The sequence below is a fragment of the Siphateles boraxobius genome, unplaced genomic scaffold (genome assembly GCF_051911475.1).
Source record: "Siphateles boraxobius isolate OS27281-9 unplaced genomic scaffold, OSU_SipBor_1 46, whole genome shotgun sequence".
In the NCBI taxonomy this organism is placed as follows: Eukaryota; Metazoa; Chordata; class Actinopteri; order Cypriniformes; family Leuciscidae; genus Siphateles; species Siphateles boraxobius.
In genome coordinates this window covers 20,720,255-20,732,917 of record NW_027509097.1, presented here as the reverse complement: position 1 = coordinate 20,732,917, position 12,663 = coordinate 20,720,255, and the positions used below count along the sequence as shown (strand labels likewise).

The 12,663-nt window shown below is 28.7% G+C and overlaps 1 long non-coding RNA gene across 1 annotated transcript; it reads left to right on the top strand.

Annotated features, from left to right (window-relative positions):
- Positions 1-11,347: 11,347 nt before the first annotated feature.
- On the top strand, positions 11,348-11,999 carry LOC143710310 (uncharacterized). Its single transcript, XR_013194524.1, has 3 exons — positions 11,348-11,443; positions 11,610-11,678; positions 11,918-11,999. It is a non-coding gene; the product is annotated as an uncharacterized LOC143710310 (long non-coding RNA).
- Positions 12,000-12,663: the final 664 nt, after the last annotated feature.

The window sequence follows — 12,663 nt, the reverse complement described above, 5'->3', positions numbered from 1 at the left end:
TCTTTCTTTCTAACTAATCTTTCTTTCTAACTAATCCATCTTTCTATCTTTCTTTCTTTCTTTCTTTCTTTCTAACTAATCCATCTTTCTTTCTAACTAATCTATCTATCTTTTTTTCTAACTAATATTTCTTTTTTCTAACAAATCCATCTTTCTTTCTAACTAATCTTTATTTCTTTCTAACTAATCTTTCTTTCTTTTTAACTAATCTATCTATCTTTCTTTCTAACTAATCTATCTCTCTTTCTTTCTAACTAATCTATCTATCTTTCTTTCTAACTGATCTTTCTTTCTTTCTAACTAATCTATCTTTCTTTCTACCTAATCTATCTTTCTTTCTAACTAATCTATCTTTCTTTCTTTCTTTCTTTCTAACTAATCTTTCTTTCTTTCTTTCTTTCTTTCTTTCTTTCTTTCTTTCTTTCTACTTAATCTATCTTTCTTTCTAACTAATCCATCTTTCTTTCTCTTCCTTTCTTTCTAACTAATATTTATTTCTTTCTTTCTAACTAATCTTTCTTTTTTTCTAACTAATCCATCTTTCTTTCTTTCTTTCTTTCTTACTAATCCATCTTTCTTTCTAACTAATCCATCTTTCTTTCTAACTAATCTTTCTTTTTTTCTAACAAATCCATCTTTCTTTCTAACTAATCTTTATTTCTTTGTAACTAATCTTTCGTTCTTTCTAACTAATCTATCTATCTTTCTTTCTTTCTAACTAATCTTTATTTCTTTCTAACTAATCTATCTTTCTTTGTTTCTAACTAATCTTTCTTTCTTTCTAACTAATCTATCTATCTTTCTTTCTAACTAATCTATCTATCTTTCTTTCTAACTAATCTATCTATCTATCTATCTTTCTTTTTTTCTTTCTAACTAATCTATCTTTCTTTCTAACTAATCTATCTTTCTTTCTTTCTAACTAATCTATCTTTCTTTCTTTCTAACTAATCTATCTATCTTTCTTTCTTTCTAACTAATCTTTCTTTATTTCTAACTAATCCATCTCTCTTTCTAACTAATCCATCTTTCTTTCTTTCTAACTAATCTATCTTTCTTTCTAACTAATCCTTCTTTTTTCTAACAAATCCATCTTTCTTTCTAACTTATCTATCTTTCTTCCTAAATAATCTATCTATCTTTCTTTCTAACTAATCTATCTATCTTTCTTTCTAACTAATCTATCCATCTTTCTTTCTAACTAATCTATCTATCTATCTTTCTTTCTAACTAATCTATCTATCTTTCTTTCTAACTATTCTATCTTTTTTTCTTTCTAACTAATCTATCTTTCTTTCTTTCTAACTAATCTATCTATCTTTCTTTCTAACTAATCTATCTATCTATCTTTCTTTCTATATAATCTATCTATCTTTCTTTCTAACTAATCTATCTTTCTTTCTTTCTTTCTAACTAATCTATCTTTCTTTCTAACTAATCTATCTATCTTTCTTTCTTTCTTTCTAACTAATCTTTCTTTTTTTCTAACAAATCAATCTTTCTAACTAATCTTTATTTATTTCTAACTAATCTTTCTTTCTTTCTAACTAATCTATCTATCTTTCTTTTTTTCTAACTAATCTTTCTTTCTTTCTAACTAATCCATCTTTCTTTCTTTCGTTCTTTCTAACTAATCCATCTTTCTTTCTAACTAATCTATCTATCTTTCTTTCTTTCTTTCTTTCTTTCTAACTAATCTATCTTTCTTTCTAACTAATCTACCTTTCTTTATTTCTAACTAATCTATCTATCTTTCTTTCTAACTAATCTATTTATCTTTCTTTCTTTCTAACTAATCTTTCTTTCTTTCTAACTAATCCATCTTTCTTTCTAACTAATCCATCTTTCTTTCTTTCTAACTAATCTATCTATCTTTCTTTCTAACTAATCCTTCTTTTTTCTAACAAATCCATCTTTCTTTCTAACTAATCCATCTTTCTTTCTTTCTAACTAATCTATCTATCTTTCTTTCTAACTAATCCTTCTTTTTTCTAACAAATCCATCTTTCTTTCTAACTTATCTATCTTTCTTCCTAAATAATCTATCTATCTTTCTTTCTAACTAATCTATCTATCTTTCTTTCTAACTAATCTATCTAAATTTCTTTCTAACTAATCTATCTATCTATCTATCTTTCTTTCTATCTAATCTATCTATCTTTCTTTCTAACTAATCTATCTTTCTTTCTTTCTAACTAATCTATCTTTCTTTCTAACTAATCTATCTATATTTCTTTCTTTCTTTCTAACTAATCTTTCTTTTTTTTAACAAATCAATCTTTCTTTCTAACTAATCTTTATTTCTTTCTAACTAATCTTTCTTTTTTTCTAACTAATCTATCTATCTTTCTTTGTTTCTAACTAATCTTTCTTTCTTTCTAACTAATCCATCTTTCTTTCTTTCGTTCTTTCTAACTAATCCATCTTTCTTTCTAACTAATCCATCTTTCTTTCTTTCTAACTAATCTTTCTTTCTTTCTAACTAATCTATCTATCTTTGTTTCTAACTAATCTTTCTTTCTTTCTAACTAATCTATCTTTCTTTCTAACTAATCTATCTTTCTTTCTTTCTAACTAATCTATCTTTCTTTCTTTCTGACTAATCTATCTTTCTTTCTAACAAATCCATCTTTCTTTCTAACTAATCTTTCTTTGTTTCTAACTAATCTATCTATCTTTCTTTGTTTCTAACTAATCTTTCTTTCTTTCTAACTAATCTTTCTTTCTTTCTAACTAATCTATCTTTCTTTCTAACTAATCTATCTTTCTTTCTAACTAATCTATCTTTGTTTCTAACTAATCTATCTTTCTTTCTTTCTTTCTAACTAATCTATCTATCTTTCTTTCTAACTAATCTATGTATCTTTCTTTCTTACTAATCTATCTATCTATCTTTCTTTCTTTCTAACTAATCTTTCTTTCTTTCTAACTAATCTTTCTTTCTAACTAATATATCTTTCTTTCTTTGTAACTAATCTATCTTTCTTTCTCTCTAACTAATCTGTCTATCTTTCTTTCTAACTAATCTATATATCTTTCTTTCTAACTAATCTATCTATCTTTCTTTCTTTCTATCTAATCTATCTATCTTTCTTTCTAACTAATCTATCTTTATTTCTTTCTAACTAATCTATCTTTCTTTCTAACTAATCTATCTATCTTTCTTTCTTTCTTTCTTTCTTTCTAACTAATCTTTCTTTTTTTCTAACAAATCAATCGTTCTTTCTAACTAATCTTTATTTCTTTCTAACTAATCTTTCTTTGTTTCTAACTAATCTATCTTTCTTTCTTTGTTTCTAACTAATCTTTCTTTGTTTCTAACTAATCCATCTTTCTTTCTTTCTTTCTAACTAATCCATCTTTCTTTCTAACTAATCCATCTTTCTTTCTTTCTAACTAATCTTTCTTTCTTTCTAACTAATCTTTCTTTCTTTCTAACTAATCTATCTTTCTTTCTTTCTAACTAATCTATCTATCTTTCTTTCTTTCTAACTAATCTTTCTTTATTTCTAACTAATCCATCTCTCTTTCTAACTAATCCATCTTTCTTTCTTTCTAACTAATCTATCTTTCTTTCTAACTAATCCTTCTTTTTTCTAACAAATCCATCTTTCTTTCTAACTTATCTATCTTTCTTCCTAAATAATCTATCTATCTTTCTTTCTAACTAATCTATCTATCTTTCTTTCTAACTAATCTATCCATCTTTCTTTCTAACTAATCTATCTATCTATCTTTCTTTCTAACTAATCTATCTATCTTTCTTTCTAACTATTCTATCTTTTTTTCTTTCTAACTAATCTATCTTTCTTTCTTTCTAACTAATCTATCTATCTTTCTTTCTAACTAATCTATCTATCTATCTTTCTTTCTATATAATCTATCTATCTTTCTTTCTAACTAATCTATCTTTCTTTCTTTCTTTCTAACTAATCTATCTTTCTTTCTAACTAATCTATCTATCTTTCTTTCTTTCTTTCTAACTAATCTTTCTTTTTTTCTAACAAATCAATCTTTCTAACTAATCTTTATTTATTTCTAACTAATCTTTCTTTCTTTCTAACTAATCTATCTATCTTTCTTTTTTTCTAACTAATCTTTCTTTCTTTCTAACTAATCCATCTTTCTTTCTTTCGTTCTTTCTAACTAATCCATCTTTCTTTCTAACTAATCTATCTATCTTTCTTTCTTTCTTTCTTTCTTTCTAACTAATCTATCTTTCTTTCTAACTAATCTACCTTTCTTTATTTCTAACTAATCTATCTATCTTTCTTTCTAACTAATCTATTTATCTTTCTTTCTTTCTAACTAATCTTTCTTTCTTTCTAACTAATCCATCTTTCTTTCTAACTAATCCATCTTTCTTTCTTTCTAACTAATCTATCTATCTTTCTTTCTAACTAATCCTTCTTTTTTCTAACAAATCCATCTTTCTTTCTAACTAATCCATCTTTCTTTCTTTCTAACTAATCTATCTATCTTTCTTTCTAACTAATCCTTCTTTTTTCTAACAAATCCATCTTTCTTTCTAACTTATCTATCTTTCTTCCTAAATAATCTATCTATCTTTCTTTCTAACTAATCTATCTATCTTTCTTTCTAACTAATCTATCTAAATTTCTTTCTAACTAATCTATCTATCTATCTATCTTTCTTTCTATCTAATCTATCTATCTTTCTTTCTAACTAATCTATCTTTCTTTCTTTCTAACTAATCTATCTTTCTTTCTAACTAATCTATCTATATTTCTTTCTTTCTTTCTAACTAATCTTTCTTTTTTTTAACAAATCAATCTTTCTTTCTAACTAATCTTTATTTCTTTCTAACTAATCTTTCTTTTTTTCTAACTAATCTATCTATCTTTCTTTGTTTCTAACTAATCTTTCTTTCTTTCTAACTAATCCATCTTTCTTTCTTTCGTTCTTTCTAACTAATCCATCTTTCTTTCTAACTAATCCATCTTTCTTTCTTTCTAACTAATCTTTCTTTCTTTCTAACTAATCTATCTATCTTTGTTTCTAACTAATCTTTCTTTCTTTCTAACTAATCTATCTTTCTTTCTAACTAATCTATCTTTCTTTCTTTCTAACTAATCTATCTTTCTTTCTTTCTGACTAATCTATCTTTCTTTCTAACAAATCCATCTTTCTTTCTAACTAATCTTTCTTTGTTTCTAACTAATCTATCTATCTTTCTTTGTTTCTAACTAATCTTTCTTTCTTTCTAACTAATCTTTCTTTCTTTCTAACTAATCTATCTTTCTTTCTAACTAATCTATCTTTCTTTCTAACTAATCTATCTTTGTTTCTAACTAATCTATCTTTCTTTCTTTCTTTCTAACTAATCTATCTATCTTTCTTTCTAACTAATCTATGTATCTTTCTTTCTTACTAATCTATCTATCTATCTTTCTTTCTTTCTAACTAATCTTTCTTTCTTTCTAACTAATCTTTCTTTCTAACTAATATATCTTTCTTTCTTTGTAACTAATCTATCTTTCTTTCTCTCTAACTAATCTGTCTATCTTTCTTTCTAACTAATCTATATATCTTTCTTTCTAACTAATCTATCTATCTTTCTTTCTTTCTATCTAATCTATCTATCTTTCTTTCTAACTAATCTATCTTTATTTCTTTCTAACTAATCTATCTTTCTTTCTAACTAATCTATCTATCTTTCTTTCTTTCTTTCTTTCTTTCTAACTAATCTTTCTTTTTTTCTAACAAATCAATCGTTCTTTCTAACTAATCTTTATTTCTTTCTAACTAATCTTTCTTTGTTTCTAACTAATCTATCTTTCTTTCTTTGTTTCTAACTAATCTTTCTTTGTTTCTAACTAATCCATCTTTCTTTCTTTCTTTCTAACTAATCCATCTTTCTTTCTAACTAATCCATCTTTCTTTCTTTCTAACTAATCTTTCTTTCTTTCTAACTAATCTTTCTTTCTTTCTAACTAATCTATCTTTCTTTCTAACTAATCTATCTTTCTTTCTTTCTAACTAATCTTTCTTTCTAACTAATCTTTCTTTTATTGAAACCAATCTTTCTATCTATCTAACTAATCTTTCTTTTCTTTCTAACGTATCGTTTTCTTTCTAACTATTCTTTCTTTCTAACTAATCCATCTATCAAACTTCAAACTATTTTAAACTTCTTCAAACTCTCTGGTCCGGCTTGTGAAAGCCAACTTACTGAAATCCTATTTAAACTTATTAAGTTGGCTTGTGAGAGCCAACTTACTGAAATCCTATTTAAACTTCTTCTTCTTCTTCTTCTTCTTCTTCTTCTTCTTGCAGTGAAATTTCTATATCAAACTCCTCCTAGAGCTTTAACTCTACATACTCCAAACTCGGCTCAGACACTCAAACTGATCTGACTCGAGTTGCAATATCTTTTCTTACTGATCAGACTTACGGTTTTCCTAAAAATGACGATCAAACTCGGAAAAAACTCCCATTGACTTAACATTGCGGAATGTTCAGATTTTCAAACTCCCCAACTGCCAAAAATTCAAATCTAAACTCCTTGAAGCCCTAGACTGAAGCAAACTGCCATTCCATATACTATATCAGCCTTTGAGACTCATTTAAACTAATAGGCTGCGTCCGAAATCGCGTACTTCCCTACTATATAGTATGCGAAAAACAGTACGCGGGCAGAGTAGTATGTCCGAATTCATAGAATTCGAAAAACTGTAGGCGAAAAGTACCCGGATGACCTACTACTTCCGGCGAGATTCTGAAGTGCGCATACGATGGACACTTTGCTATCCCATGATGCCACGGGAGAGGAGTTGTCGCCGTTATATTTGAAAATGAGAGACGCAGGAGTTTTCAAGTGTAGGTACTATATAAAACACTTTTTGTTTATTTGTGGTTAAATTGTGTTTGTTTAACATCATATAAGTAAACGATTGACGTGTTAAACGTTTAAATAATGTAAATCGCGGGTACAATTTTCTGAATTGGCTGCAAAATGCCACTTTTATCATTATCATTATTACCGAACAGAACGAGCTAATGCCTGTCAGCTAGCTAACTCTGTTTTCTTTAAACAAAGACGTTCATTGTTTCGCAGTTTAATGAGATAGTTACACAACTTTTATTTTTTTTATTTTAAAACGATTTTATTTCTCCTTTACCGGTGTTGTTATTATGAAATATGTGTTGGCTACATAGCGAACTACTGTTACCAAGTGTAACTTACCTCAACTTGTTAATGTAACATTAATAGATTGACCATAGTTCATAACATGTTAAATCCTGTGTTGATTTTGCAGGGGCAAAATGGAAAGATTAAGAATATGTAGATTCAATGGTAAGTTATTTGTAACTTAGATGTAAACATTTCTACTCAAGCTCTTACTGCATTTCTTTTATGCTTGATTTCTGTGCATTTATTGCAGAGTTTTTATCACAGAGCAGAGCATAGAGGGCAAAACCTTAAACAAAAATATAAAGTAAGTTATTTTGGTAGCACTTTACTTGAAGGGGTGTGCATAGACTGAAATGACACCTTTATAATCATGACATGACACATGTCATTAATATTTAGGTGGTTTTATGCATGTTTATGACATCTTTCATTAAGTGTGATTTGCTCAATTATGACATTTTTAATGCAAATAAAAGTTTGAGTTTGAGATGTCTTTGTCATGACAACTTGACATAAACCAATAGGCCTACATCATAACCTGTCAGTGTCAAGTTTGTCTCAAAAATATCATATTTGCATTAAAAATGTAATAAATGAGCAAATGACACTTAATGAGTTGTCATAAACAAACCCTCCTTCATATTAATGTCATGTCATTATTATGAAGGTGTCATGTCAGTCTTATGCACACCCCTTCAAGTAAAGTGTTACCGTTATTTTTTATTCTTTTTATAGTTCACCCCCAAAATGAGAATTCTGTCATGGTTGAATCATGCTCATGTTTGGCCCTGTAAAGCAATCATTTAACGAATTATATGTTTTACAAGCAAACAAGCAAATTCCAGGTATATCTGAAAAATATATTGTCTGACTATGAATGCCGAACTGTAGAGAAATACCCACACACTTCAGACACCTTTAACCCTTCGGAGTCTTGGGCTATTTTGGCCGTTTTTGAGTGCTTTTTTTTTTTTTTTTTTTGAGACATAAACAAATGTTTACCATAACAATGTTTTGTATTATTTTTTTCAGCACAACATCACATATATGACCAGACAATTAGTTTTTCACTTTGATGTACTGTATCAACATACTGGACCCAAAATCACACAAAAAACACAAAATCTGAATAGAAAAATTATAGCTTTTCTACTACAAAAAACAAAAGCATACTCAATGAAGCATTTTAAAAGGTTTAAAATGTAAACAAAAGTTGTAAATGTCAACATATACAGGCACAATTCAGATATAATCGAGCTATATACAAAAAAAAATGATTTACAAAAAAAAGCGGGTGTAGCCATAGGCTTTTTTCTTTCTTTTTAGCTCAGCCACTTTTTAAAAAATGTTGAGCACACAATTATTCAGAGAGCTATATTTAAGGCCTTGCATTCCCAGAGTATGAGGGTTACCAAATAGTGCAAATACAAAATAAAATGTAAAATTGAGATAAAATGAAACTATATATCACAAAAAGGAGGTGTGGCAATAGGCGTTTTTTCTTTACTTTTTTGCTTAGAAACTCTACAAAACACTTCATGTACAATTACACAGATAGCTACATTACAGGGCTTTCATTCATTGAGTAAGAGGGGTTCCTCAATAGTGCAAATATACCATACAAAAGGTAAAATTAACACAAAATCAAACTATACATACAAGTATTTACAACAAATATCAGGTGTTTTTTATTTAATTTTATTTTTTATCTGTGCCACTCCTCAAAACAGTTTATCTAAATCTACTCCTAAACTATCTACACTACTCCTAAACTACTCTCAAAATTTACTCAAACTCTTCCAAAAACTACCCAGCTAGCAGGGAACGTTCTCAGAACTTTGGCTAACATTCCCTACAAGTTTGGTTAATGTTTTAAAGAAAACATTTGAATGTAATGTTCTAAGGATGTTTTATGGATGTTTTATCATTTCAAATAATGTTCCTATAAGGTTAAATGTAAACTAAGATATAACGTTTTAACTGTAACATTTTGAGGATGTTTTGGGAATGTTGTTGAGATAACAGATAATACAATGTTCTCAAAAAAACATTGGCACAATATTCCATAATAATAGGAGAGGAACATTATCATATCAACGTTCGCAAAATGTTTTGAGGATATCATTGAGGCCTGAGATGAGTGTTTTTTATAAAACGTTCTTGTAATGTGATGTGTTAGCAAAGCAAGAACGTTTTAAATGTAACATTTTGAGGGTGTTTTGGGAATGTTGTTGAGATAACAGATAATACAATGTTCTCAATAAAACATTGGCACAATGTTCCATAATAACAGGAGAGGAACATTATCATATCAACGTTCGTAAAATGTTTTGAGGATATCATTGAGGCCTGAGATGACGGAGTGTTTTTATAAAACGTTCTTGTAATGTGACGTGTTAACAAAGCAAGAACATTATAACTGTAACATTTTCAGGATGTTTTGGGAATGTTGTTGAGATAACAGATAAGACAATGTTCTCAATAAAACATTGGCACAATGTTCCATAATAATAGGAGAGGAACATTATTATATCAACGTTCGCAAAATGTTTTGAGGATATCATTGAGGCCTGAGATGACAGTGTTTTTTATAAAACGTTCTTGTAATGTGACGTGTTAGCAAAGCAAGAACGTTTTAAATGTAAAATTTTGAGGATGTTTTGGGAATGTTTTTGAGATAACAGATAATACAATGTTCAAAATAAAACATTGGCACAATGTTCCATAATAACAGAGGAGGAACATTATCATATCAACGTTCGCAAAATGTTTTGAGGATATCATTGAGGCCTGAGATGACGGAGTGTTTTTTATAAAACGTTCTTGTAATGTGACGTGTTAACAAAGCAAGAACATTTTATATGTAACATTTTCAGGATGTTGTTGAGGTAAAAGTTTGTAGAATCATCTTTTATAAAACATTGACACAATGTCCCATAATAACAGAGGAGGAACATTATCAAATTAACGTTCGCAAAATGTTTTGAGGATATCATTGAGGCCTGAGATGACGGAGTGTTTTTTTATAAAACGTTCTTGTAATTTGAAGTGTTAACAAAGCAAGAACATTATAACTGTAAAATTTTTAGGATGTTTTGGGAATGTTGTTGAGATAACAGATAATACAATGTTCTCAATAAAACATTGGTACAATGTTCCATAATAACAGAGGAGGAACATTATCATATCAACGTTCGCAAAATGTTTTGAGGATATCATTGAGGCCTGAGATGACGGAGTGTTTTTTTATAAAACGTTCTTGTAATTTGAAGTGTTAACAAAGCAAGAACATTATAACTGTAACATTTTGAGGATGTTTTGGGAATGTTGTTGAGATAACAGATAATACAATGTTCTCAATAAAACATTGGTACAATGTTCCATAATAACAGAGGAGGAACATTATCAAATTAACGTTCGTAAAATGTTTTGAGGATATCATTGAGGCCTGAGATGACGGAGTGTTTTTTATAAAACGTTCTTGTAATGTGAAGTGTTAACAAAGCAAGAACATTACAACTGTAACATTTTGAGGATGTTTTGGGAATGTTGTTGAGATAACAGATAAGACAATGTTCTCAATAAAACATTGGTACAATGTTCCATAATGACAGAGGAACATTATCAAATCAACGTTCGTAAAATGTTTTGACGATATTATTTAGTCCTGAGATGATAAAATGTTTTTAATAAAACATTCCTTTCAATTTACTTTTTAACATTTTGCATGAAACATTTTGAGGATTTTTTTAGGGATGTTGTTATCTTTTATAAATCATTAGCACAATAACAAAGGAGGAACATTATCAAAGCAACATTCATCAAATGTTTTGAGGACATTATTGGCCTGAGATGACAAAATCTCATAATATGATGAGTAACAAAAGCTCATAACATTTTAAGGATATTTTAGGGAAGCTGTTTAGGTAACAGATTGTAGAATTATTTTAACCTATAAAATATTGGCATAATGTTCCATATTAAAAGAGGAGATTATCAAAACAGCATTTGTAAAGTGTTTTGAGGATATTACTCTGAACTGTTTGAACTGTTGCGCGAAATGTGTTTAGAAGAGACGAGAAGCTGATTGGGGGTCACTGTGGATCGACGTTTAAAACTACCAATCACAGCGTGATTTTCTCATGACGTAAGAACATTTGAAATCGACAAACAGCGCAAAGAAAGTAACGTTTTTGTTGAAGAAATCGGCGCAAAATGCCCGTTGTCTAAATTGACAAATTGCCAAACAACAGAACTCCTGGTCAACGGAAGAGCTCTTTCACAACTGTAAGTTTTTTTTTGTGTGTGTATTTTTCAGTTTACATATAGCTTTCTCTTATCCTTGATATATGTCTTTCAGTGTTAGATTTTACTTTCTTAGAATTGGATGACAGTCGCATTAAATCTGAGTATATGTTACTTTTGAATAACAGCTAGATATGTTTTAATCCAGACTCCAAACTGCCTGTTTGAAGATGAATATAAAACCGATGACGCAATAAAGTCTCCATTTACAACAAAGGTAGCCTAATATTGTGTTCTGTGTATATGAATACTCTATTTTTGCAACTTAAAAGTGTTTATCTTATTGTCGTTTGAAAGTAAAAGTTAATAATATTTCAGTAATTCATAAAGAGGTAATGGGAAAATTGGAAAAAGCATTCAGTCTAAAACGTTTTCAGTCTTTTGTGTTTCTAGCAAATATTGTATGTGCTTGTAATATCGTTGTATGTTGACAGACCATGTTTTAAAATATTTCAGGTAATTACTCTGGGGCTGATGGTCAATGTAAAGGACACAATCTGTCAAACATAAACCTGCAGAGGTGAATGGATATGGGAGCTAAAGAGACTTGTAACTGGTAGGTGGTTTTGTAACTTGTTGTAAATCTTCACAGAATTACCTTTATATTATAATACAGATTATAGTAATCTTGTTCAAATGTTAGGAAATAATTATGTTGGTTTAAGAAAGCCAACATATTGTTAACCTATTTGAACTAAATATTATTATTATTATTATTTTTCTGAGACAAAAATTTTCAACTCTTAACTCCTAGAGCTTTAGTGCTAAAAGCACCTAACACAGACCATAAATGATCTCATCCAAAAGACATCCAAAAATGAGAATTAGCCCATGATTTACTCACCCTCAAGTCATCCTTGGTGCATATGACATTCTTCTTTCAGATGAATACAATCGGAGTTATATTAAAAAATGTCCTGGCTCTTCCGAGCTTTATAATGGCAGTGAATGGCCGTTTCTGTTTTAAGTCTATAAAAGTGCATCCATCCATGATAAAAGTAATCCACACGGCTCTGGCGGGGTTATAAAGGCCTTTTGAAGCGAAGTAGTGCTGGGCGGTATACCGGTTCATACCGAAAACCGGTGTATATTTTTGTTATGATATTCATTTTTAATATACCGCCATACCGATGTATTTAATTACACAACGTTCGGAACGACATTACGCCACGCGACACTGTTTCAGACGGACCCTTTACAAT